Here is a 22,410-nt window from a genome sequence, read left to right as displayed (position 1 = left end):
GTAGGGGCCAGATCTCTTACTGGTTGGTGGGGGATCAAATACTTATTTCCCTCTGCAGAATGCAAATAAATTCATATACTTTCCACAATGTGATTTTCCGGATTTAATTTGTGATGTGCTATCTCTCACTGTTACCAATAACCTACCCTTCAATTATGGGCTGCTCATGTCTTTGTCAGTGGGCAAACTTACAAAATCAGCAAGGGATCAAATACTTATTTCCACCACTGTATATGTATTTGTTAGCAACATTCAGAGATTTGAAGGTGTTCTGGGTATGGTTTGGGCAGGCCTTCAAATATTCATGTATTCCACATTTCAGAACAGCCATACATGCAGGGGTGTGCTGGTAAATTTTTAACAACAGGCTCTTTCTCTGGACGTAGCCAGCTCTGCAGTTGGAAGGGCCAGGGGTGGCCAGGGGGGGGGGGGGGAGCAACACTTGCCGCTCTCTCCTCCCTCCCTTCGTGTGGGCATGCTAGGCATACCTTTGATGGCAGCCACCACTCCCAACGTCTTGCTCTGAGCAGCATGCTGGAACTTCTCTCACATGCTTGAGAAGTCTCAGCCTGCTGCCCAGAGCTGGAAACAAGGAACGGGGAGCAGCAGTAGTCTATTTACTTGGCTGGCAGGGCTCAGCATCCCCACCAGCAAAGTAAAAGAGAATTCAGCAGGGGGCCCAAGCCCATATTTTGGGAGCCAGTTGTTAAAGTAGCCATGGAGGGCCCTACTTTAACAACCGGCTCCCAAAATTCTTAAAAACTTAACAACCGGCTCTTGCGAGCCTGTGAGAGCCTGCTCCAGCACACCACTGCATACATGTATTATTTTGAAAAATGTTCCCTTCAACATTTACACCTGCTTCAAGTGTCACATTGTTTTTTGTTACATTTGTACCCATTGCTTTCCCACTCATGGCAGGCTCAATGTGGCTTACATGGGGCAATGGAGGGTTAAGAGACTTGCCCAGATTCACAAGGAGCTGCCTGTGCCTGAAGTGGGAATAAACTCAGTTCCCCAGCTCCCCAGGACCAAAGACCACCACCCTAACCACTAGGCCACTCCTCTGCTCCATTTGGGAATAACTTTTCATTTAAACCTGAATTTGGGAGAAGAGTGTAAGTGGGAATTTGTGCTTACCTCTTTGGGCTTAAAAACCATCCTTAAATTGCCTGTCATCATATGTGCAGTTTTGAAAAATCCACTAATGCAATGAGGAGGCATAAATGCCCTTGTGAATTTTTTTAAGTATATGTCAAATCATGATATCCCCCCCAAACACACACACACACACATATACACATTATACCTGAATTCTGCCCTAGAAATGCCTACATAGAAGGCACTTATAACTACATGGTGTCCAGAAAAAATGGGACCCCCAATAGTTTTCTAAATAATCCAAAAACAAATGTACTATTATTTTTAAAATTATTACTATTGTTGACAGGTGTTACTGCAAGATGCTGTAAAAACTGGATGATTTCTTGTGTTCAAAATGACATCATTCAGGGCATGGCCATTAAGATCCATTTTAGCAAAATGGTGTTTAGTGAAGAAGATAAAGTTGTGAATATATTTTTGCAACAAACTAAAGCATACGGCGCAAAGCATTTACTAAAGGAGTTCCCTAATAAAGGTTAGACTAATGTATTTTTCAAGGTCATAATAACAAACAATTGCAAAGTATTTTGAAACTATGTAAGGGATCCCGTTTTTTCCAGACCTGATCACCTGAACTCTGTCCTAGAAATAACTACACAGATCATCCCAACACGCATACTTTCACATGTGACGTAATTTTATTAGAGGCATTATATGCACCTATATTGGCTTATTTCCATGTGCAAAACCTGTTTTCCATGCAACGAAAGGGTTACTGTGCAGCAGCAGGCTTGCTGTGAGACAACCCGGAACTACTGCTGGCCTAACACGGCCACCGGTGGTAGTTCCAGCTCAAGCATGCGCCATTTCTGGTGTGCTAGAAAATATTACTGTTATTTTTACCATGGTGCTAACCCTCAGTGGCTGGCAGTAAGTGTTCCCTGCTGCATGGCCACACGGTAAGAGTAATCTTACCGCGTGGCCATTTTTTGGGGTGGCTTTTTACCCACTGTGGTAAAAAGTGCCCTGGCACATGGGAAAAATGGCCCCCGCTGTCACCACAGGGCCCTTTTTACCGCAGCTTGGTAAAAGGACCCTTTTGTGACTGTATACATCCATAATTAGTAGGCACCTCGAAAAGTGTGTGCATAATTTTATGTGATCCTGGCTTAAAATAGGCATCTTTTTGCCCTTCTCAGATAGCATCTTTTTATAAAATAAAGCCCATAAAGAGTAGGTACTCTAAAACATAGCATCTACTTTTCTGCAGTGTGTGTTTAGCTGCTCATAAAGGCATAGTTTGAGCAGATCTCAGACAGAGTTGCAATGTGTACACATAGGCCCGGATTCTTTGGATGCCGGAAAAAATTCGACACAGAATACTATTCTGAGTTGAGCGCTCTTTATAGAGTAGCACTTAGAGCCTATTCCCATGCCCAAATTTGGGCGCTGGCGTTTATGCCAGCTGAAACATGGTGTAAATGCTGGCACCCAACTTTTGAGATTTGGGAGCGGGAATGGCAGTATTCTATAACTCCGCATGCAAATATTTGGAACGCCCGTACCATGCCCCTTTAGAGGGGATTTGGGCATGTGGGATTATAGAGTAGCATGCAGAAAGATACATGTGCAAAATCAAATTAATGCCAATTAACTGCAATAATTGATTGTTAATATCAATATATTGCTAGTTAATGGCTTGTTAGGTAATTAATTTGCTTGTGCATCTTCAATCCACATGCAAATATCAGCGCTCAAATTTGGGTGCCAAATATAGAATCCAGGGGATACTTTCTAAAATACTAGCCGTTGTGCCTATTAAAACGGGCCTCAGAATAGGTATAAATTTCTGCAAGAGAACTTGTTCACTTTCATCACAAATTATTATTCATCATAGGTAAGTGATATGATTTCTTTTGGCACTTTACACCACTGTTCATATGTTCTCCCTCATATGTAGCTAGAATGCACAAACTCATCTATACCTGCCCCCTTCTCTTCCACTGAGATTTTCAATGCTGATGCAAGATATTTGTAGAGAAACTGCGCCATCTGCAGGATATTAGCCTAAGTAGTAACATGTCTTGTTTTTGCATTTTTCCTCAAATAGGCATATTCAGCATTTTATTTTATTTATTTTATTCCATTGCTTATAGCCCATTTAACCATCAAGTTCAAAGTCAATTGCAATAAGATTTTTTTTCAAAATACAAGGAAAAATTACAAAATGAAGAATATGTGGCATAAAAAATCAAAAAGAAAGAATTAAAAGCGAGTTTAATAAATTTTCCATTCACAATTAGCTCAACAAATATTATTGAAATACCCAGGTTTTCAACAAAGATAAAACCCTTCCCATCCCTTACCTCCCACCCATCCCCCCATTCCCCTCCCCATAACTCACAGAATGTCCTTCCAACTGGAGAAATCTTCCCCCAGATGGTAACTAATTTCATGATTCAGGGCCCTTACCAAATAGTGTTCTTTTATATGTGTTTATTAAATGACAGAGATGTGTAGTAGGCCTAATCAATTGCAGTTCTTTTGAGGATCGAATATGTAGTGTTGGGAAACACACAGACACTAAGGGGCTCATTTTCAAAGCACTTAGACTTTCAAAATTCCATAGGTTCCTGCTTATAATCGAAAGAGAAAAACGCCTATAGTGCGACCCAAATCGGGAGATAGATGTTTATCTTCCAAAAACGAATAAATCAGTATAATGGAAACAAAACTTTCAGTGCATCCGTTTCGCTCATACGCTCAGATACAAACTTCCAAATAAGGGGCATGTCGGGGGCGTGTCGGGGGCGGTGTTACGAGGTGGTCGTCTACAACGTATAACAGATAGCAAAATGATTTTGGGTGGGCGGGAACATGGGCGTCATTGCTTAGACCCAAAATAAAAGTGACCAGAGCAAGGGGGATATCGTCTTTAGACCCATTAGCGATTGTGTGGAGTTGGAGAGTGGCGAGATCGGTGTTAGGAGAGCTGAATTGTTGGTTGCAGAGAAAGCTGAGTGTGTGGAGTACCTGTTACGTTCGTCTGTGTGCCCTAGTCGGAACGTTGTCACCCTCACCTGCCTCTTTTGTGTCTTACCTTTTGACCTTTCCCTACTCCTCCTCCTTGCTCTATCGGTCCCTTCCCCTTCCCCTATCCCTCTCCATTCACTGTTCCCACGTGCATATTGTATTCCCTGATCTCCATTTGTCTCTGTGTTCCCTGTACTGTTTGGGGAGTGACTGGCCAGAGGGCGTGGTGGCTGGCAGTGAGAGATCTGTGTGCTGTTCTTGTTTTACTACTAGTACTTGCACTGGTGGGGATATGGATGCAGTTAATGCACTGGTGGCTGACATGGTAGAGGAAGAGGCCACAAACCGCAGGAGGTATTCACGGCCTCGAGTGTTCAGGCCCTGCACCACCTTCCTACACCTCACTGATCAACAGTGTCTAACCAGGTTCAGGTTTGATAGGGCGACAATTGTGCAGCTTTGTGAGCAGCTGAAACCCCTCCTTCAGCCCCAGACCCGTAGGAATAACCCCATCCCTGTCCACCTCAAAATCACTGCCTCTCTCTCTGTCCTGGCCACTGGGAGTTTTCAATCTGTATTAGCTGCTAACACAGGGCTCACCCAGGCTTCTATTTCACACTGTCTCACCCAGTTCCTGGATGCCTTTCTAACTCACACCTCTCACTACATCACTTTCCCCACCACCCCCCAGGCCCTGCACAACAACATGGCTGCATGGCTGCCTTCTATGCTGTTGCTAGATTCCCCTCGGTCATAGGTGTGATTGACTGCACACACGTCGCACTCAGACCCCCCCCCCCCCCCCCCCCCCCGGCCACACGAAGTCACCTACAGAAACAGGAAGGCATGTCATTCTATGAACATGCAAGTTGTGTGTGATGCCCAGGGGGAGATATTAGACGTGTGTGCCAGGTACCCCGGTTCCACCCACGATGCCTACATCCTACAGCACTCGGGCATCTTCCGCAGGTTTGAGGGAGGGGAGTTCACTGGTGGATGGCTACTAGGTAAGTGCAACATGGATGTACCCATACTATACCTCCTCCACTGGGCAACCCTTCGCCCTGCCTTCCTCCACCTCACTCCACAACCCACTATCCTAATCCCCCCTCCCCCCCCCCCCCCCCCCCCCCCCCCCGTACCTGCTCCAGGCAATACACACTCATCTATCTCATTCTGATTTTCTCCAAAGGTGACCGAGGCTACCCGCAGAGGACGTGGCTCATGACCCCCGGGTGCACCCACAACCAGGGGCAGAAGGAACCTACAACAGGAGGCATCAGAGCACCCGGGGGATCATTGAGCGGACCTTTGGCTTGTTAAAAAAACGGTTCCGCTGTCTGGACCGGTCTGGAGGAGAGCTGCTCTACAGTCCAGAAAAGGTGGCCAAGATCTTTGTGGCGTGCTGCATGCTGCACAATTTGGCCCAGCGCAGAGGACAGGCCCTCCCAGAGGAGCCACAGCCACCAGAGGAAGCCCCAGATGAGCAGGAAGAGGAGCCCCCTCCACCCCCCCAGCCCACAGAGCAGAGCTCACTGCTTACCAGCTTGGCGTCAGAGCCAGACAAAGACTCATAGAAACAAGTTTTCTGTGAAAATAAGGCACATTTATTTGTATTATTCACATAAGTGTTACCATCACACCCCCACCACCACCCACCAACCCTCACCCTCCAGCATGTGCCGTCACTTTCCCCGTCCCCTCTTACCCCTCCCACGGACTTCCTTTGCAGCTGGTGCTGCAGGGGAAATCTGTTCAGACTCCTCTGATGGGCTGCTCCCACTGTCCTCCTCCGTATCCACACAGCAGCCTGCGGCTTCGGCTGCGCTGTGGAAATCTGGCCACCTTGTTGGCCACAGGACCCAGAAGGGGAGCTGGTTTGGTGGGTGCTGAACTAGTGGCTGCAGAGGCGGACAATCTCAACGCCCACCTCTTAGCTGGTGGTTGCTGCCCACTGGAGGAGATGGATGGCAGGTCTTGCTGCAGCAGCACCGGTGGAGTAGGTGCTGTGACCTGAGAGCGCAGGCCTTCAATGGTGTGCTGCAGCTGTTGGAGTTGCTGGAGCACCTCCTGGTGGGCTTGGTGCTGCGCCTGGAGCACCTCCTGGTGGGCTTGGCACTGCGCCTGGAGCAGTTTCTGGTGGGCTTGGCGTTGCGTCTGCAGTGCCTCCCGCTGCAGCTCTAATTTTTGCTGCCGGTACTCCTCCAAGCGCACATTGTGCCGCAGCAAATCAGTGGCCAGCCGCAGTAGTTGCCTCCTTTGGCTGGATGGCCTCTGGCGAGGAGCTGGCCCCCTATATGCATCCTCCTCATCAGCAAAGTCAACCGGTGGTAGAGGTCCAGCCTCTGCTGGTGGTGCTGGTGGAGGTATAGCCTCTACTGCTGGTTCTGCTGCTGCAGGGGGTGGAGGTACAGCCTCTACTGCTGCTGCTGCAGCAGGTGGTGGAGGCAGAGGCTGTACTGCTGGTGCTGCAGGCGGTGGAGGTTGAGGCTGTACTGCTGCTGTAGGTGGTGGAGGTTGAGGCTGTCCTGCTGATGTAGGCCTTTGTTGGAATTGGAGGCCACTAGGGCCAGCCTCATCAGAGTCATCACCTGTATAGCACAAGCGTGAGGAAGTGTGTTGGTGAAAATAACCCATTTTTGTCTTTCAGCATTCATATACATTGCCCCACGCTTCATGACCCAGCAAAGAGAGATGGTGAGGAGGAATGGAATTGACACCCATGTGAAAGAGAGCACCACAGGCAGCTGGGTACAGGTGGTGGATGGACAGCCAAGAGAGGGACACCGCTCACAACTTTGTGGATAAGCTGTTTGTTGTATATTTGTTAAAGTGAAGGACATTTGAGCATGTCTTGTGTTACTACTGACTTGGTAGACTGCCTAGAACTGCTTTATGACCCCGATTACAGGCTCCTTAAGTTGCATGCATGTGGCCCACACTGACTAGAGCACAGAGGTGACAGAAGGAAATAGGCACAGTTTGGTGATGGGAAATTAGGAGGGAGTAGGAAGGAAGGGTCCCAAAGTTGTGCCACAGTAGTAACCTACACACACCCATAGGAGCCAAGTGTAAAGTATTATTGGGGGTGCTAAGCCCAGTGCAAAGAACCCCTCCCTGGACACCTACATGATATTTCCTCAATATTTGGGGTGCTCAAACACCCACAGCACCCACAGAGTCTGCTCCTAGGACACACATTAATACTACCACTACTCAAATAGAGCTTACAATTTAATTAAGATGCACACACAGGACAAGTAAGAGGGAAGCCAATGACTAAGGTAGGGATAGGGAGTAAGGGTACAGAAAAACTGAGTAGGGGTTAGGAGGTCAGGACACCATCATAAAGGTGGGCGTTTATTCCACATATGAAGACAGCCTGAGATACACCCTGGTGAAACTCCTCCCCCCATCTCCCTCCTCCTGCCCCCCCCCCCCCCCACTCCTAACCTCCCTCCCCCTGGCCCCAACTTGTATAACACAGTGTAGTGCAGCACAACAGATACCCCAACCTCATAATGGACAACCTACCTAAGCCCTCAGGCTGGGCCGAGGTGTCAAGGGACCCGATCCCGTGGATGCCCTCCTGGGGTAGGAGAGCGTGAACCATCAACTCCATGGGGGTGAGGTTGGCTGTGTCATGTGCTGCGGGATTGGCCTCAGCCTTCCTCCTCACATCCCTCCTCAGCTTGCGCCACTTCCGCTTAGTCCTCAACGTCTCTCCTACAATGGAAGACTGCATTCAGCCTGTCACGTACCGCCTCCCATTCCCACTGCTTTGTGGTCGCAGCCAGCCTATGCCCTGTGGGAGCAAACAGATTGGCGTGCCTTTGCTCTATCTCCTGCACCAGGAGCTCCACCTCTGCATCTGAGAAATTACCCTTCTGGGTTGGGGGCTGGCGTGGCAGCATTGTACCAATGGGGTTTTGAAAATACGGAGTGGGCGTTTATATCGTCACCAGGAACGCCCATGTTGGACGGGGGATAGGCGTGTCTGATATGGGCGCTTTAATTTCGATTATACACACAATTCCTAAACGTGCCCAGCTGAGGTAGCGATTTGAAGCGCGTGATTTCGATTATGGGTAGATAACTATGGGCGTCCCCACCTGCCTTCCCCTTCTTGATTGCCATTTAACCCGCGATTTTATGCGCTGGGACTTTGGCAGTTCTGATTCACATTAGTTCACACGTTTTACCCTCACTTATATTAAGGTTTGTGTTTGGCATGGTATGCTTCGGTACACCTGTGTATTTTGGGGGGTTGTTATTTGTGGTTGCCCTCAGCCAACAACGCTTCTGTTTCCATCCTTTGAGCCTCTTCCTGTCTCCCATTCTCTCTGCCTGGTTGTAGCAGGCAGTCTGTGGGAGCTAAGAAATTGCTGCAATCGCACCAAATCAAGCACCCCTCGGCAAGGGTCCTTTCACTGAGGCAGACTTCCAGCTAATGTTCCAGAAGATAGAAGGCGCACTACACATTCTTGAAACAGACGTTCATGGTAGGCTCTTATTTCTCTGCCACCTCTTCTCTTTCTGCTCATCATCAAGGACTGTCCATTCACTGTATGTAGTTTGCAGTCATGTCTTAGCTCTCTTTTCACCAGGTTCCTGTGCACTGGTTGGAGGCCATCAGCCCCGTACTGTTTGGTTCTGCCAGGTCCTCAATGCTGTGGGCCAGCTGTTGCAGCTGCTGTATTGGTTCTCGGTAGGTTCAATCCTTGTTTGTGTGCTGAACCCCAGTCCCCATTTATGAAATGGCCACCCATTCTCACTTTTGATAGGAGGGGGAGGGGGAACAATATAGGCAATTCATGTTTTTAGCACAGTATTGAACACAGTCCTACAATCCTCCATAGTTCTGGAACAACAACATTTCTAACATGTAGGCTGCAAACTAGTTTCAAGGTGGCCACACGTACTGTCTACTGAGCCCTTAAGACATGGTGAGGGAGAGGGTTTGTGCTTACAGGTCCTAACCCAAATTACCTGCAGGTAGCTACAACCTGGTGGCTGCTGTGGCCTAGTGGTTAGATCACCAGCCTTGTAATCACAAGGTTGCTGGTTTAATTACCACTGCTGCGCCTTGTGAGCTAGAGTGAGCCACTTAACCCTCCATTGCCTCAGGTACAAACTTACAGTCCTCCTGGGACAGGGAAAGACCCAGAATACAGGAAGGTAGGTCACCTTGACTTACTACAGAAAAAGGTGTGAATGAACACCATATTTATTTGTGCCCTTCTGTAACTCTTGTATTATATTGCAACTGTGATGCAGTAAGCCTCCATCGAATGGTTTTCCCATTGTTTTCCCTTTTGTCCTCAGCACTATATACAATTGCAGATGCATTGAATGTGAAAAGATGAGGCAGCTGTTTGTAGCTCCTTGGTGCCCCCCTCCCCCCCCCCCCCCCCCCAATTTGGTATGCTTGTGGGTAAGGGTGTCTGGTGATAACACTGAGAAAACATCATGTATGTGCTACCTAGGGTTATGTGCAAGTTTGTACTTGGCAGATCACAAGTGCTAGACAACAAATCTATTATTTATGCCACTCTGTGCTGTGGGGCAGTATGGTAAGGGGGAGGGAGAGAGGCTGGATGGCCATTTGTGTTCCTCAACAGTAATAGCCATCCAGCCTCCGCGGCCCACCCCCTCTGCACATACGGCTATGCAGGTTGGAATGAACAGGTGGGCTTCTGTATGGGCAACATTATCACAGACATGCATCAACTCTCCCATTCACACTTCAAATTTTATGCAATGCATATTGCTGCCTCCTCTCACATCAACAGCAGCATTTGGTTATATGTAATGCACAAGGTAGAGAGACACACACACCCTGTTAGATTAAATATAAAAAAATATATTAATGTAAAAACCCCAACATAATCCCCCCACCCCCACCCCTACAAATCCCCCCCACATACACACAACAAACCCCCAACACCCCTACATATCCCCCCAACCCCCCTCTCAAACAATTCCTCCCCCCCACAACATATCCCCCCAACCCCCCCCCCCACCATGTTTCAACATTTAACCCACCCCCCCGAACTCCCTACAACCCCTACATATCCCACCCCCCAAAGTAGGTCAAGGCCGGCCACGGCCTCTTACCAGCGCCCTCTGTAGCAGGGTAATGAGCAGCAGCAGCACCACCCTCAGTGGGCCGTGGAGCTGCTCATTACCCTGCCTTAGCGCTCTGACCTCCTGCAGCAGCTGGTTCTGGCCATCTACCACCTGCTGCAGGAGAAGCGGGATGGCAGCTGGCCCAGGGGCTGGACATGGCCCAGGGGATGGAGGTGGCCCAGGGGATGGAGGTGGCCCAGGCGATGGAGCTGCTTCAGGGGATGGAGATGGCTCAGATGGAGCTGCAGGTGGGAAGGGGTCCTCCAGAATGTCCTCATCAATGATGAGGACCCCCTCCTCCTCCTCCTCCTGGTGGGCCTCCTCGGCCGGCTCCTCCTCCTCCTGCTGGTGGCCCTCCTGGGCTGGCTCCTCCTCCTCCAGGTGGCCCTCCTCATCCGCCTGCTCCTCCTGCTGGTGCTGGAGCCCTGTGTATGTAAAATGAGTGTGGCTGAGATCAGCACATGCAACATGGCTTGCATACTGCAGTAGCTGAGTGGCCTGAGGCGGCGGAAAGGTGTGGTGAGGCGTGGCCTATACCCATGGGGACCGAGATGCATCAGATGACATGACAGGGAACCCTGGAAGCTGCTCTGACACAGCACACACAGGACATGTTGGCAGACCACACTCATTGCTGACCAGCATGTTTGCATTGTGAGATGCGACGAGGGTTTGCTGACCTGTTTTTGTTGTTTTTAATGGGGGGGGAGCGGTGGGAAGGGTGTTTAGTTACGTGAGGGAGGCCATGACATCCAGTAAATGTTGCGCCTCAGGCAGGTCTACCAGGACACACTATCCACCCACCCCAGAAAGGGGGAGAGTAAAGTGAAGCATGTCATCTCATTCATCTCGGGGGGGGGGGGGGGGGGGATGGCCATTGTAAGATGCAGCCACAGTCATGAGAGGGCACCTGCAACCATCTGGGACAGATATGTTATTACTTAGTAGTTGACTATTAGCCACATGGAAATTGATATTGTACAGGACATTTGCATTATTCAATAAATATATTTACAAATCAGTACAGGTGTCCTGTTTTGAATACTTACAGCGAGTCCTGAGGTGCCGTCGCACTGCCCTGATGAGATCAGGGCTCTCCCGCCTCACACGGCGGAACCTTCTCCTCAGGGACTCGAGGTCTCGGTAAACCCCGAAGCGTCTGTAAGATATAAGTTTGTAGAGCAGGAGTCAGGGGATGGTCCTTCTTGCCCTCTGCACACACATTCATTTGTCAATCAAATAGCAGAGAGGGTCAACACTGTTGGGGGGGGGGGGGCACTTCCATTGGTACAGATTCATAGGAGCCACCTTTTTTAAATTATTGGGGGTGCTAACCCCAGTGGGGATCACCCCTCCCTGGACACATATAAGGAATTTATTCAATATTGAGGGTGCTGAAGCACCCACAGCAGCCACCGAGTTGGCTGCTATGCAGATGATGCCATAGAGGTGGCCATGAGGCCAGAGAGTCCCGTTTGTATGCATTATAAGTTATGCTTGTTAAACTACTTTATTTGTGTTATCATTACCATGTTATCAAGTATGCTATACATTTAATTGGTATAATGTTTCCACTATTCATGATGTGTTGTAAGCCACATACAGCCTGCAAAGAGGGGTGGGAAAATGTGGGGTACAAATGCAAGAAATAATTAAATAATGAAATACATTATTGTAGGGATGTGGGAATGGTCGTCCTTTCAAGTACATACATTTTATTAGTGATTGTGCATGTACCCATATTACTCATTATCCTTGCATGCACACTCCAGTTACTGGTTACATTGATGATGGAGCTGTTATATGTGTAGGTACAGGAGGGGGGGTGGGCCAAACACTTACCTTTCAAGCCAGTCCCTGATGCGGGACCAGGCTCTCATGGCCTGGATCCTGGGGGGCAGGTGGTAGTGAGTGATAAACAGCCTGTGCCAGCAGGCTCTCTGCATGGCTGAAGGTTGGCTCACGTTGGTGCGCCATTTTTTCAGTGAGAATAGGTGTTGGAAAACAAGTGCCTTATATGGACGCTCTTGCGTGACGGACGTCGTTTCATGCACAGCTCCATATATGGATTACCATCCATATATGGAGATTGACACAAACCATATAAAAGTTTAATAAGAATATGCACTTTAAATTCGATCCAGATAGGGCACATATGACGAATATTCGGTGGAGCGGCATGATCTTCCTGTATTTGACACGTATGAACGTCCCTCATATTTCCCGTACCTGGATGTCCAGAACAGCATGCACTGTACTTGCGGTACAACTATGTACATTCTTTTACCCACTTTCTGATTTGGTCGTTTTCAGCTGCGATAATCGAACGTGTTAGGGCGCCCTATTTAGTTTATGCTCTCCTCATTTGGTCGTTTTGCAACAGAGATAATCGATTATCGAAAAACGCCCATACTATTTTTCGATTATCCATGCCTGATTTTGGACGTTTTCGTAAGGACGTCCTAATGCGTACTTGGACGACATTTCGATTATGCCCCTCCACGAGGTTCATTTTCAAAGCACCATATGAATAACAAAACCTTTTACTAAGGTGTGCCAAAAAATGGCCTGCGCTGTTGTAGACGTATTTATTGGACGAGTGCAGGTCCATTTTTCAGTGCACCTGCAAAATAAGCCTCTTTTTTTTTTTTTTTTACCAAAAATGGACATGCAGCGAAATAAAAATTGACACAGGTCCATTTTGGGCCTGAGACCTTACCACCACCCATTGATTTAGCGGTAAGGTCTCACGTGTTAACCAGGCCAGCATGCACACACTGCCGATTACCGCTCAATTAGCGCCATGCAGTACAAAATAAAAAATATTTTCAGACTTGTGTAAAAAATGGAATTACCGCCTGGGGCTCATGGTAGCCAGGAGGTAGTTCCAAATTGATGCACATTGGACATGCATAGGCGCCTACACGCCTTAGTAAAAGGGCCCCATAGACTTACAAAGTTACAAAGATTACAATGTAACTTTATAAGTCGATGTGCTCTGAAAATGAGCACCTATGTAACTTTGTAAGTCTAAGTGCTTTGAAAATACGCCTCTATACCTACTAGGTACCTTTATTTATTTATTTATTTATTTATTTATTTATTGCATTTGTATCCCACATTTTCCCACCTATTTGCAGGCTCAATGTGGCTTACAGAGTTTTGTTATGACATAGTCATTCCAAGGTGTCAGATACAATTAGTAAAGTAAAAAGATTAAGTAAGGGAAGAGAGAAGGAAGGTGTTAGGCAGGATAGAATAAAAGGTGGTCTTTAATAACTGGGTGGGTTGGTGAGGCTATGGGTTCTCTTTGTATGCCTTGTTGAAGAGGTGTCTTCAAAGATTTGCGAAAGTTAGTTGTTTCATCAATAGTTTTCAGGGCTGTAGGTAATGCATTCCACAGCTGGGTGCTCATGTACGAGAAGGTGGTGGCGTGTGTCAGCTTGTATTTTAGTCCTTTACAGCTGGGGAAGTGCAGATTGAGAAATTTGCGAGATGATCTTATGGCGTTTCTGGGAGGCAGGTCCACGAGGTTTAGCATGTAGATTGGGGCGTCTGCGTGACTGATTTTGTGAACAATCGTGCAGATCTTGAACGCAATGCGTTCCTTGAGTGGGAGCCAGTGAAGTTTCTCTCTTAGGGGTTTTGCACTTTCATATTTAGTTTTTCCAAATATGAGTCTGGCAGCGGTATTCTGGGCTGTTTGGAGTTTTTTGATAGTCTGTTCTTTGCAGCCAGCGTACAGTGCGTTGCAGTAGTCCAGATGACTTATTACCATTGACTGTACCAGGGTACGGAAGATATATCCCGTGAAGAAAGGTTTTACTCTTGAGTTTCCACATGGAGTAGAACATCTTTTTCGTCATATTCTTCACGTGAGCATCGAGTGTGAGGTTTCGATCAATGGTAACTCCAAGAATTTTCAGATTGACACAAACCATATAAAAGTTTAATAAGAATATGCACTTTAAATTCGATCTTGGCTTAAATGGCAAAACTATAAGGAGTTAGTTTTAGAAATATTAGGCACCACTCACACATATAAAAACTAGAATTATACATATGAATTGGTGTATAAGTAATGGCGCTACTTAAAGGTGCTATCCATGTGTAAGTCATGTTTTATACATGGAACATGGCTATTCTAAAATTATACATGTTAATATGTACATAATTATACATGGACAACACATAACATTTCCCAGGGGTGAAGTTAGGCAGACCAGGGATGGAGTTGCAATGTATATATTTAGATTTACATTTAGATTTAGATTTAGATTTATTATTTATAATCTGCTCTTATCCAGAGCAGAGAACAAACAAGGCATACATAATCATAAATGCAAACAACACCAACAATAAAAAAACAATTTTCACAAAAACTAGAACTGCAGGTACATTAAAGGAGTCTTTTACTAAGGTGCTCTAGCGTTTATAGCTTGCACTAAAAATCAGCTGGCACTAAACTCTGAAATGCCTATTGGAATATAATAGGCATCTCAGCGTGTAGCGCCAGCTGATTGTTAGCATCAGCTAAAAATGCTAGTGCACTTTATAAAAAAAAACCCTAAGTCAAAACGGTGGCTGTCAGTCCAGTCAAGACAATCCATATGCGAGACATAATAAATGTTGTTTTAACAAACGCATAAGAGCTGTCAGGTTTTTCTCACACTGAATCTCCAACGGCAATGTGTGCCACTCAAGAACCAGCAACAGTGAAAATACTCTTTCTCATGCTTTCAAGACAGAAAGCACGAAAGTCCGGTACCACTAGTCTACAAATAGTTGCAAAGCGCAGTGTGCAAGATGGAACATGTTGCTGCAGTCCAGAACTCAGATACAAAGAAAAGTCCTGGTACAAACACATATGAACAAGTAACAACAATTTATATTTAATGCGATAGACTACAGGTAGTCAACACAATGAAATTAGATAAGGGGTAATGTTCAAATTTCGACAAAACATATAGCAATCTTACTACTGAATTCAGGATTATCTACAAGATTGAGCATGTGAGGCTGCCAAACCCAGGTAATAGTCCAAACCACTTAAAATCATAGATTGTGAAACAGCCTGAAAGTCTGAATGCGCCAACAAAGAGCGCAACTTACCAAAAGTAAAGTAAAAATTTCGGACCACAGCCTGCACTTGAAATGTAAAAGACAAACTAGAATTCAAAAACACCCCCAAAATTATGCACCTGCTGCAAAATTTGAACATTCTTCCCTGAAATAGACTTCAGAAGGAATTTCAGAAGTCTCATCCAATTTGAAACACTATTTAAAATGATCTGTAACTGGAGAATCAGAGAAAGAATGCCAACTGTCAGTAGAAGAAAAAACTGGATGTCATCGGCATATGTGCGGTATGAGACCCCAAAAGAGCTTAACAAACAAAGACAAAAGATATAAATTAAACAATAACGCTGACAGAGATGAACCATGTGGCACCCCATTATGCAACAAATGGGCCATACTTCTGGCTACAGCCAGATAAAAAAGATACAAACAGCTTCCACAAGGCCACACCTACGTAGATGCTGTAACAATATCCCATGATCCAAAGTATCAAATGCGGCAGAAATGTAAAAAAATAAGTGACATGTTGATCCATACCACGGCTTAGTTCATCTAAAGTAGCCGCCACAAGTGTCTCAGTACTATATGCCATGCAGAAACTGTGTTATGGAGGGTCCAAAAGCGATGCCTGATCTACATACTCACTTAGTTGACAATCCCCAGGATTCTATATAGCACAACTTACATTGCATACGCAAATCTAGTTGTATTCTGGATTTGGACGTACAACTTAATTAGTTTAGAAGACAGTGCCGATATCTGCCACTTAACAAGTGGCACTAATTGGCATTAATTAGAATTTACGTGCAGAACTGTCTAAGCATATTCTATAATGTGATGCGCTTAAATTCTAAGTCACATAGTTGAAAAGGGGACATGGCTGTGGGTGTAGGTCATGGGCATTTCTAAAATTTATGCGCATGGTTATAGAATACACCTGGTCCGCGCGTAATTTTGGCAGCGACATTTACAACAAGTTTTACTTCGCATAACTGCCCGTGACTAAATTTAGTCTCACGGATGGGCATTTGGAGTATTCTATAAACTGTGTGGAAATTTAGGCTTATTCTATAAAGTACACCTAAATTTAGGCATACTTTATAGAATATGCTTAGGCATATTTCGTTTTGGCGCCAATTTTTTAGACATCATATACAGAATCTAGCCTAAATGTATAATTTATTAAATAAATGTGTAAATGTTTAGGGCTTGATTTTATGATAGGATGCCTATATGAGAAGTCCAAAAAGGTGCCTATTTCACAATAGCAAGATAAACACCTATGTGCCTTTCTAAAATGGGCATCAAGAATTAGCCCAAATGCCTACACATAAATTTACACCTGCTCCAATAATGGAACTCCACCTCTGCTTTACCCAAACTACACCCCTAGCACCACCTGTGCTCAGATCACGTAAAAGTAGGCACCTATTTTCCATGCATGTACTTTTTATGCATGAATGCAGCCATGCAATTTTATGAAAGTCCTTTTCCACATATAAATCAGACTTTAGACATACAAAAAAGATTTATAAAATTACCCCTTCCAGTACATACACATATTTGCACCTGCCTCAGGCAAGTTGTAAACCCCCCATGGGTGCTCATGTGGGCTGAGACCCTCTAGTGGCCCTTATCCAGGCTCTCAGGCTCCCTGCCCAGCTTCCTAGCACTCTGCTTGTGAGCAGTTTGTAAAGATGTGTGTTCTTCCTGCCCCCCTCAAGGTAGGGCAAGCACTGTGTTTATCACAAAGTGGAAATTTGTGTACAAGCATTTGTGTGCTATTGAGGATAGTTCTGGGTGCCTATTTTATACAAAGCTTTATCCCTAGTGGTATTACCACTAGACTACCACTAAGGGTTGCCAGTGCCATTTTTAATATGGCACCAGCAAGGGCAGGAGCAACTGGGGATCACTCCTAACAGACACCACTGGACCTATGAGAAAATTAGGGTGGGGGCCTTTGCTGTTTGGGGCAGGACCACCGAGGCACAAAGCTGGGCCAGGGGCAAACAACTTGATTTTAAAGATAAATTAATAAATAATAGTTCAGCATGTTCATTTTTCAATTCTTTCAGTACGATGGGATGAATGCCATCTGTTCTAGGCATTCAATTTGTCAATTTGTCAAATTGCCTCATTACATCTTCTAGCTTTACAGAGATTTGATCGTTTCTCTGACTCGTCAGCTTTGAATACCTTTTCTGGTACCGGTATCTCTCCCAATTCTTCCTCAGTGAAGACCGAAGAAAAGAATTCATGTAATCTCTCCACTTTGGCTTTGTCTTCCCTGAGTGCCCCTTTTACCCCTCAGTCATCTAGCGGTCCAACTGATTCTTTTGTCAGCTTCTTGCTTCCGATACAAATCGGGAGATGGCCGGTGATCTCCTGAAGCCAGCCAAATCGGTATAATTGAAAGCCGATTTTGGCCGGCGCCAACTGCTTTCCGTCGTGGAGCCGGCCAAACTTCAAGGGGGCGTATCGGTAGGGTAGCAAAGGCAGGACGGGGCGTGATTTGAGATGGGCAGCTTCACCCAATAATGGAAAAAAGAAAGCCGGCCTTGACGAGCATTTCGCCGGCTTCACTTGGTCCATTTTTTTTAGGACCAAGTCTCAAAAAAGTGCCCCAGTTGACCAGATGACCACCGAAGGGAATCGGGGATCACCTCCCCTTACTCCCCCTGTGATCACCAACCCCCTCCCACCCAAAAAACAAAAACAACCTTTTGCCAGCCTCTATGCCAGCCTGAAATGTCATACCCAGCTCCCTGACAGCAGTATGCAGGTCCCTGGAGCAGTTTTTAGTGGGTGCAGTGCACTTCAGGCAGGTGGACCCAGGCACATCCCCCCCCCCCACCTGTTACACTTGTGGTGGTAAATGGGAGCCCTCCAACCCCCCCAAAACCCACTGTACCCACATGTAGGTGCCCCCCTTCACCCATAAGGGCTATGGTAATGGTGTAGAGTTGTGGGGAGTGGGTTTTGGGAGGGATTTGGGGGGCTCAGCACCCAAGGTAAGGAAGCTATGCACCTGGGAGCTATTTTTATTTTTAAGTTTTAGAAGTGCCCCCTAGGATGCTCGGTTGGTGTCCTGGCATGTCAGGGGGACCAGTGCACTACAAATGCTGGCTCCTCCCATGACCAAATGCCTTGGATTTGGCTCGGTTTGAGATCGCCGGCTTCGGTTTCCATTATCGGTGAAAACCGATGCCGGCCATCTCAAACCCAGCTATCTCTGACATTTGGCCGGCCCCAACTGTATTATCGAAATGAAAGATGGCCAGCCATCTTTTTCGATAATACGGTTCGGGACTGCTCTTTGCAGCGTCGGCCAAATAGATGACCGGCCATCTATTTGGCTGGCGCCATTCGATTATGCCCCTCCACGTGTTTTTGATTCCAATGCAATCTTTTTTTTTTTAGTTTATTTCTACTTGTTTAATAGTTTTATTGGTTTTCAATACAGTACAAACCACTGTGCAACAAAGAGTATACACGGTGTATAAGGCAATAGAAGACAAGAAGAAAGGAAGAGAGAGAAAAAAAAAAAACAAAAAAACATGCACATGCCATATCCAGTAAAAGAACAGCAGCTAATGATTTTAAGCACAGTGTGGTACATTTTGAAAATAAGATACAAGGGGAGACCATTTTTCCACATGCAAGGCAAACTTAAGTGATTTTTTTACAAGATATTTTTCATACTTATAAGTTTGGAACAACAAATTCCACCATTCCTGATATGTGACCTGGTTCAGGGATTTCCAATGTAAAAAAATTACCTTCAAAGCCAATGAAAGCATGGTATTAAAAACTGCACATTCATTAGGCTTTAAACTGTTTTGTAAACAGCGGTCTTTAAGTACCACACATTTAAAAGACAGCGAATCCGAAAGGTGGAAAACATCTGTCAACAGCGACCAAATGTCCTTCCGGTAGTTTTGAAGACACGTACAATCAAATATAAGATGTTTAAGACTGCCTTGCTGAGAGTAACATGACCAACAAAGGCTAGACTTTAAGGGGTCAACGGCGTGGAGCCTAATAGGTGTCCACAATGCCCTGTGCAGAAAGAAATGCATAGATTGCAGCGTCGACGAGGATGTTGAGTATTTAAACAAGGATCTCCAAGTCTGCTCCCATAAACTATCTGAAATAGGTTCCTGAATATCTTCTTCCCAACATTTATGAAGGCCTGCACATTGAAAGGAGAAGCAGCTTGTACAGATGCGAGGCAAAATGGCCAACGTGCTGAACCCTATGACTAATGGTGACAATTTCGGGTACTTGAGGCATTTGCTGAATGTGAGGTTTACTCTTTTTAAGCATAGAACTAAGCTGTAGCCATCTGTAGAACTGACAGCCTGTTAATGGGAATTCCGCACTCATATCAAAAAAGGATTTCCACACTTGTCGGTTAACATCAATAAAGTCTTTAAGGGCCATATTCTTATGCGCTGCCTTTGGGCCCAGGAAACTTGCTTATTATCAATTTTAAACTTGGGATTGTTCCAGATTGTTGTAAGAGAAGTTACGGACCATGGGGTATCCAAAGAGTTGTCAAAGGAGGAGAGCAATCTATGGGTAGTTCTGAGAATTGGGTTGGAGACAACATGTTTGGGGAGACGCATATCGATGAGGTATGTGTGCAATAAGGGATCTAGAGCTGAACGCTCAAAAATAAACCACCTGGGCAAAGAGCTCGCATTCAAAGGAACAATCCATTCCAATCCCTGACGTAGAATGAAAGCTTTGTGGTATAACAGGAGGTCGGGAAATTTAACGCCACCCTGCAATTTTGGCAGTTTCAATTTTCGCAAAGCGATTCTGGGTACCTTAGAATTCCACAGAAAATTGGACAGTAACTGGTCAAGCCGCCTATAAAAGGAGGAAGGAAAGAGAAGAGATATCATGCTCAGAACATAGGTGATTTTAGGCACTATCATCATCTTAATGGTGTCCAGCCTACCCCACCAGCTAAGGTTTAAGGGAGACCATTTTGACATTGCAGAGCCAACTTTCGCAAATATGTTGTCAGAGTTAAGCTTGATAGTTGTTAGAAGATCTCTGCCAAAATAAACACCAAGGTATTTAAGAGAGGTAGCTAACCATGTGAGAGAAAGGCCGTGAATGGAGAAGGGGACACAGAGAGTATTCAAGGGCATCAGCTCTGTTTTATCCCAATTTACTTTATAGCCAGAGATACTCGAGAAGCAGGAGATTAAACTAACAAGGGCCTCCAATGATGAGCGCGGGTTGGTAAGGTATAGCAAAACATCATCAGCGTATGCAGAAAGCTTAAACTCTTCCTCGCCCATAGAAATACCAGTAATATCCGTGGATTGGCGAATAGCTACTAGAAAGGGCTCAAGGGCCAGGTTGAACAACAACGGAGAAACCGGGCAACTTTGCCTGCTGCCCCTATGCAAAGTAATCGGGTCAGAAAATTCATCGTTAGCAACAATACGAGCTGAGGGTGCTGAGTACAGGAGTTGCAACATGTGGGTGAAAGATTCCGGGAAACCAAATTGACGAAATACTCTGTCAAAGATTTTCTCAGCGTCCAGTGAGACAGAAAATACAGGGTAGCCTTGAGTCTGGGCAAAATGGATAACATGGCACAGCAACCTAGAATTATCAGCACCATATCTACATTTGATGAAGCCAGCCTGATCTCTGTGTATGAGTAAAGGTATGACATTTTCAAGCCTACAACTTAGAAGTTTTGCATAAATTTTATAGTCTGTGTTCAAAAGTGAGATTGGTTTATAGTTCGCTACAAGAGTGCAGTCTCTGTTAGGCTTAGGCAATACTACAATATTAGCATCCAGAAACTGGCCTGGAGAGGACAACTCAAGGAGAGTCTGAAAGTAGGATAGCAGTTGAGTGGATATGGAGGATGCAAAGGATTTGTAGAACTCTGCAGGTAGACCATCTGGGCCGGGCGCCTTAGCTGAGGGTAGCTTGTCGATTGCAGAAACAATCTCATCATGAGAAATAGGTTGAAGCAGTTGGTTAATGTGGTGCTCCGAAAGGTGTGGTAGATGTAATGCAGAAAGGAAAGTGGAGATCACGTCGTCCTGCAGAGCAGCCTCTGAAGAATACACGACTGATAATAGGATTCAAAAGCCTCCAATATTTGGGGTGAAGACGTAAGCGGAGAGCCAGAAGGCGATCGGACAGCCACTATGCGCTGTTTTGTCCTCCATCCTTTAAGATATGATGCAAGTAGCTTACCAGCCTTGTTAGCTTCCGAATAGTACATTGCATTCTGCCTTAAGGTGAAATTGTAGCATTAGTAGTCGTGCGTTGATGTGACGAGTAGCTTATAATTTCACCTCTCAGCCAGGATTTATATGCCTCCCAAACTATGGTAAAGGAGGACACGTGGAGGGGCATAATCAAACGCGAACGCCTATCTCCATGGGCGTCTATGTCCGAAAACAGGTACATGAAGAGGCGTGACAGACTGTATTTTTGAAAAATTGGACGTTTTTCAGCTAGGCGTTTGTTTTTTTTAGCGATAATGGAAACTAAAAATGCCCAGCTCAAAAACATCCTAATCCGAGCCATTTGGTCATGGGAGGGGCCACGATTCGTAGTACACTCGCCCCCCTGACATGCCAGGACACCAACTGGACACCCTAGAGGTCAGTGCGGTGGACTTCAGACAACGCTCCCACATAGCTCCCTTACCATGGGTGCTGAGCCCCCAACCCCCCTCCCCCAAAACCCACTACTCACAAATGTACAGCACTACCATAGCTCTTAGAGGTGAAGGGGACACCTACATGTGGGTACAGTGTGTTTTGCAGACCTCCCTTTTACCAGCATAAGTGTTACAGGTAGGGGTGGATGGGCCTGGGTCCACCTGGCTGAAGTGCACTGCGGTACCCACTAAAAGTGCTCCAGGGACCTGCATACACGCAGGCCTCTAGGACTTGTTGCTGCTATATAACATTGGCACACCAGTTCACACCTGAAGACTAATCTCTCCAAAAACGTCCTTTATTGGAATAAGCACGCTTACTCACAGTTAACTGCAGATCAGAGGTTGTGCCCCAC

At 45.9% G+C, this 22,410-nt stretch overlaps 1 long non-coding RNA gene across 1 annotated transcript; it reads right to left on the bottom strand.

Annotated features, from left to right (window-relative positions):
* Positions 1-1,939: 1,939 nt before the first annotated feature.
* On the bottom strand, positions 1,940-13,057 carry LOC115474315. Its single transcript, XR_003942836.1, has 4 exons — positions 13,045-13,057; positions 7,899-7,901; positions 4,449-4,454; positions 1,940-2,020 (listed from the first exon to the last, which is right to left on the bottom strand). It is a non-coding gene; the product is annotated as an uncharacterized LOC115474315 (long non-coding RNA).
* Positions 13,058-22,410: the final 9,353 nt, after the last annotated feature.

Source organism: Microcaecilia unicolor, chromosome 1, assembly GCF_901765095.1.
Source record: "Microcaecilia unicolor chromosome 1, aMicUni1.1, whole genome shotgun sequence".
NCBI lineage: Eukaryota > Metazoa > Chordata > Amphibia > Gymnophiona > Siphonopidae > Microcaecilia > Microcaecilia unicolor.
This window is presented reverse-complemented; position numbering and strand designations above follow the sequence as displayed.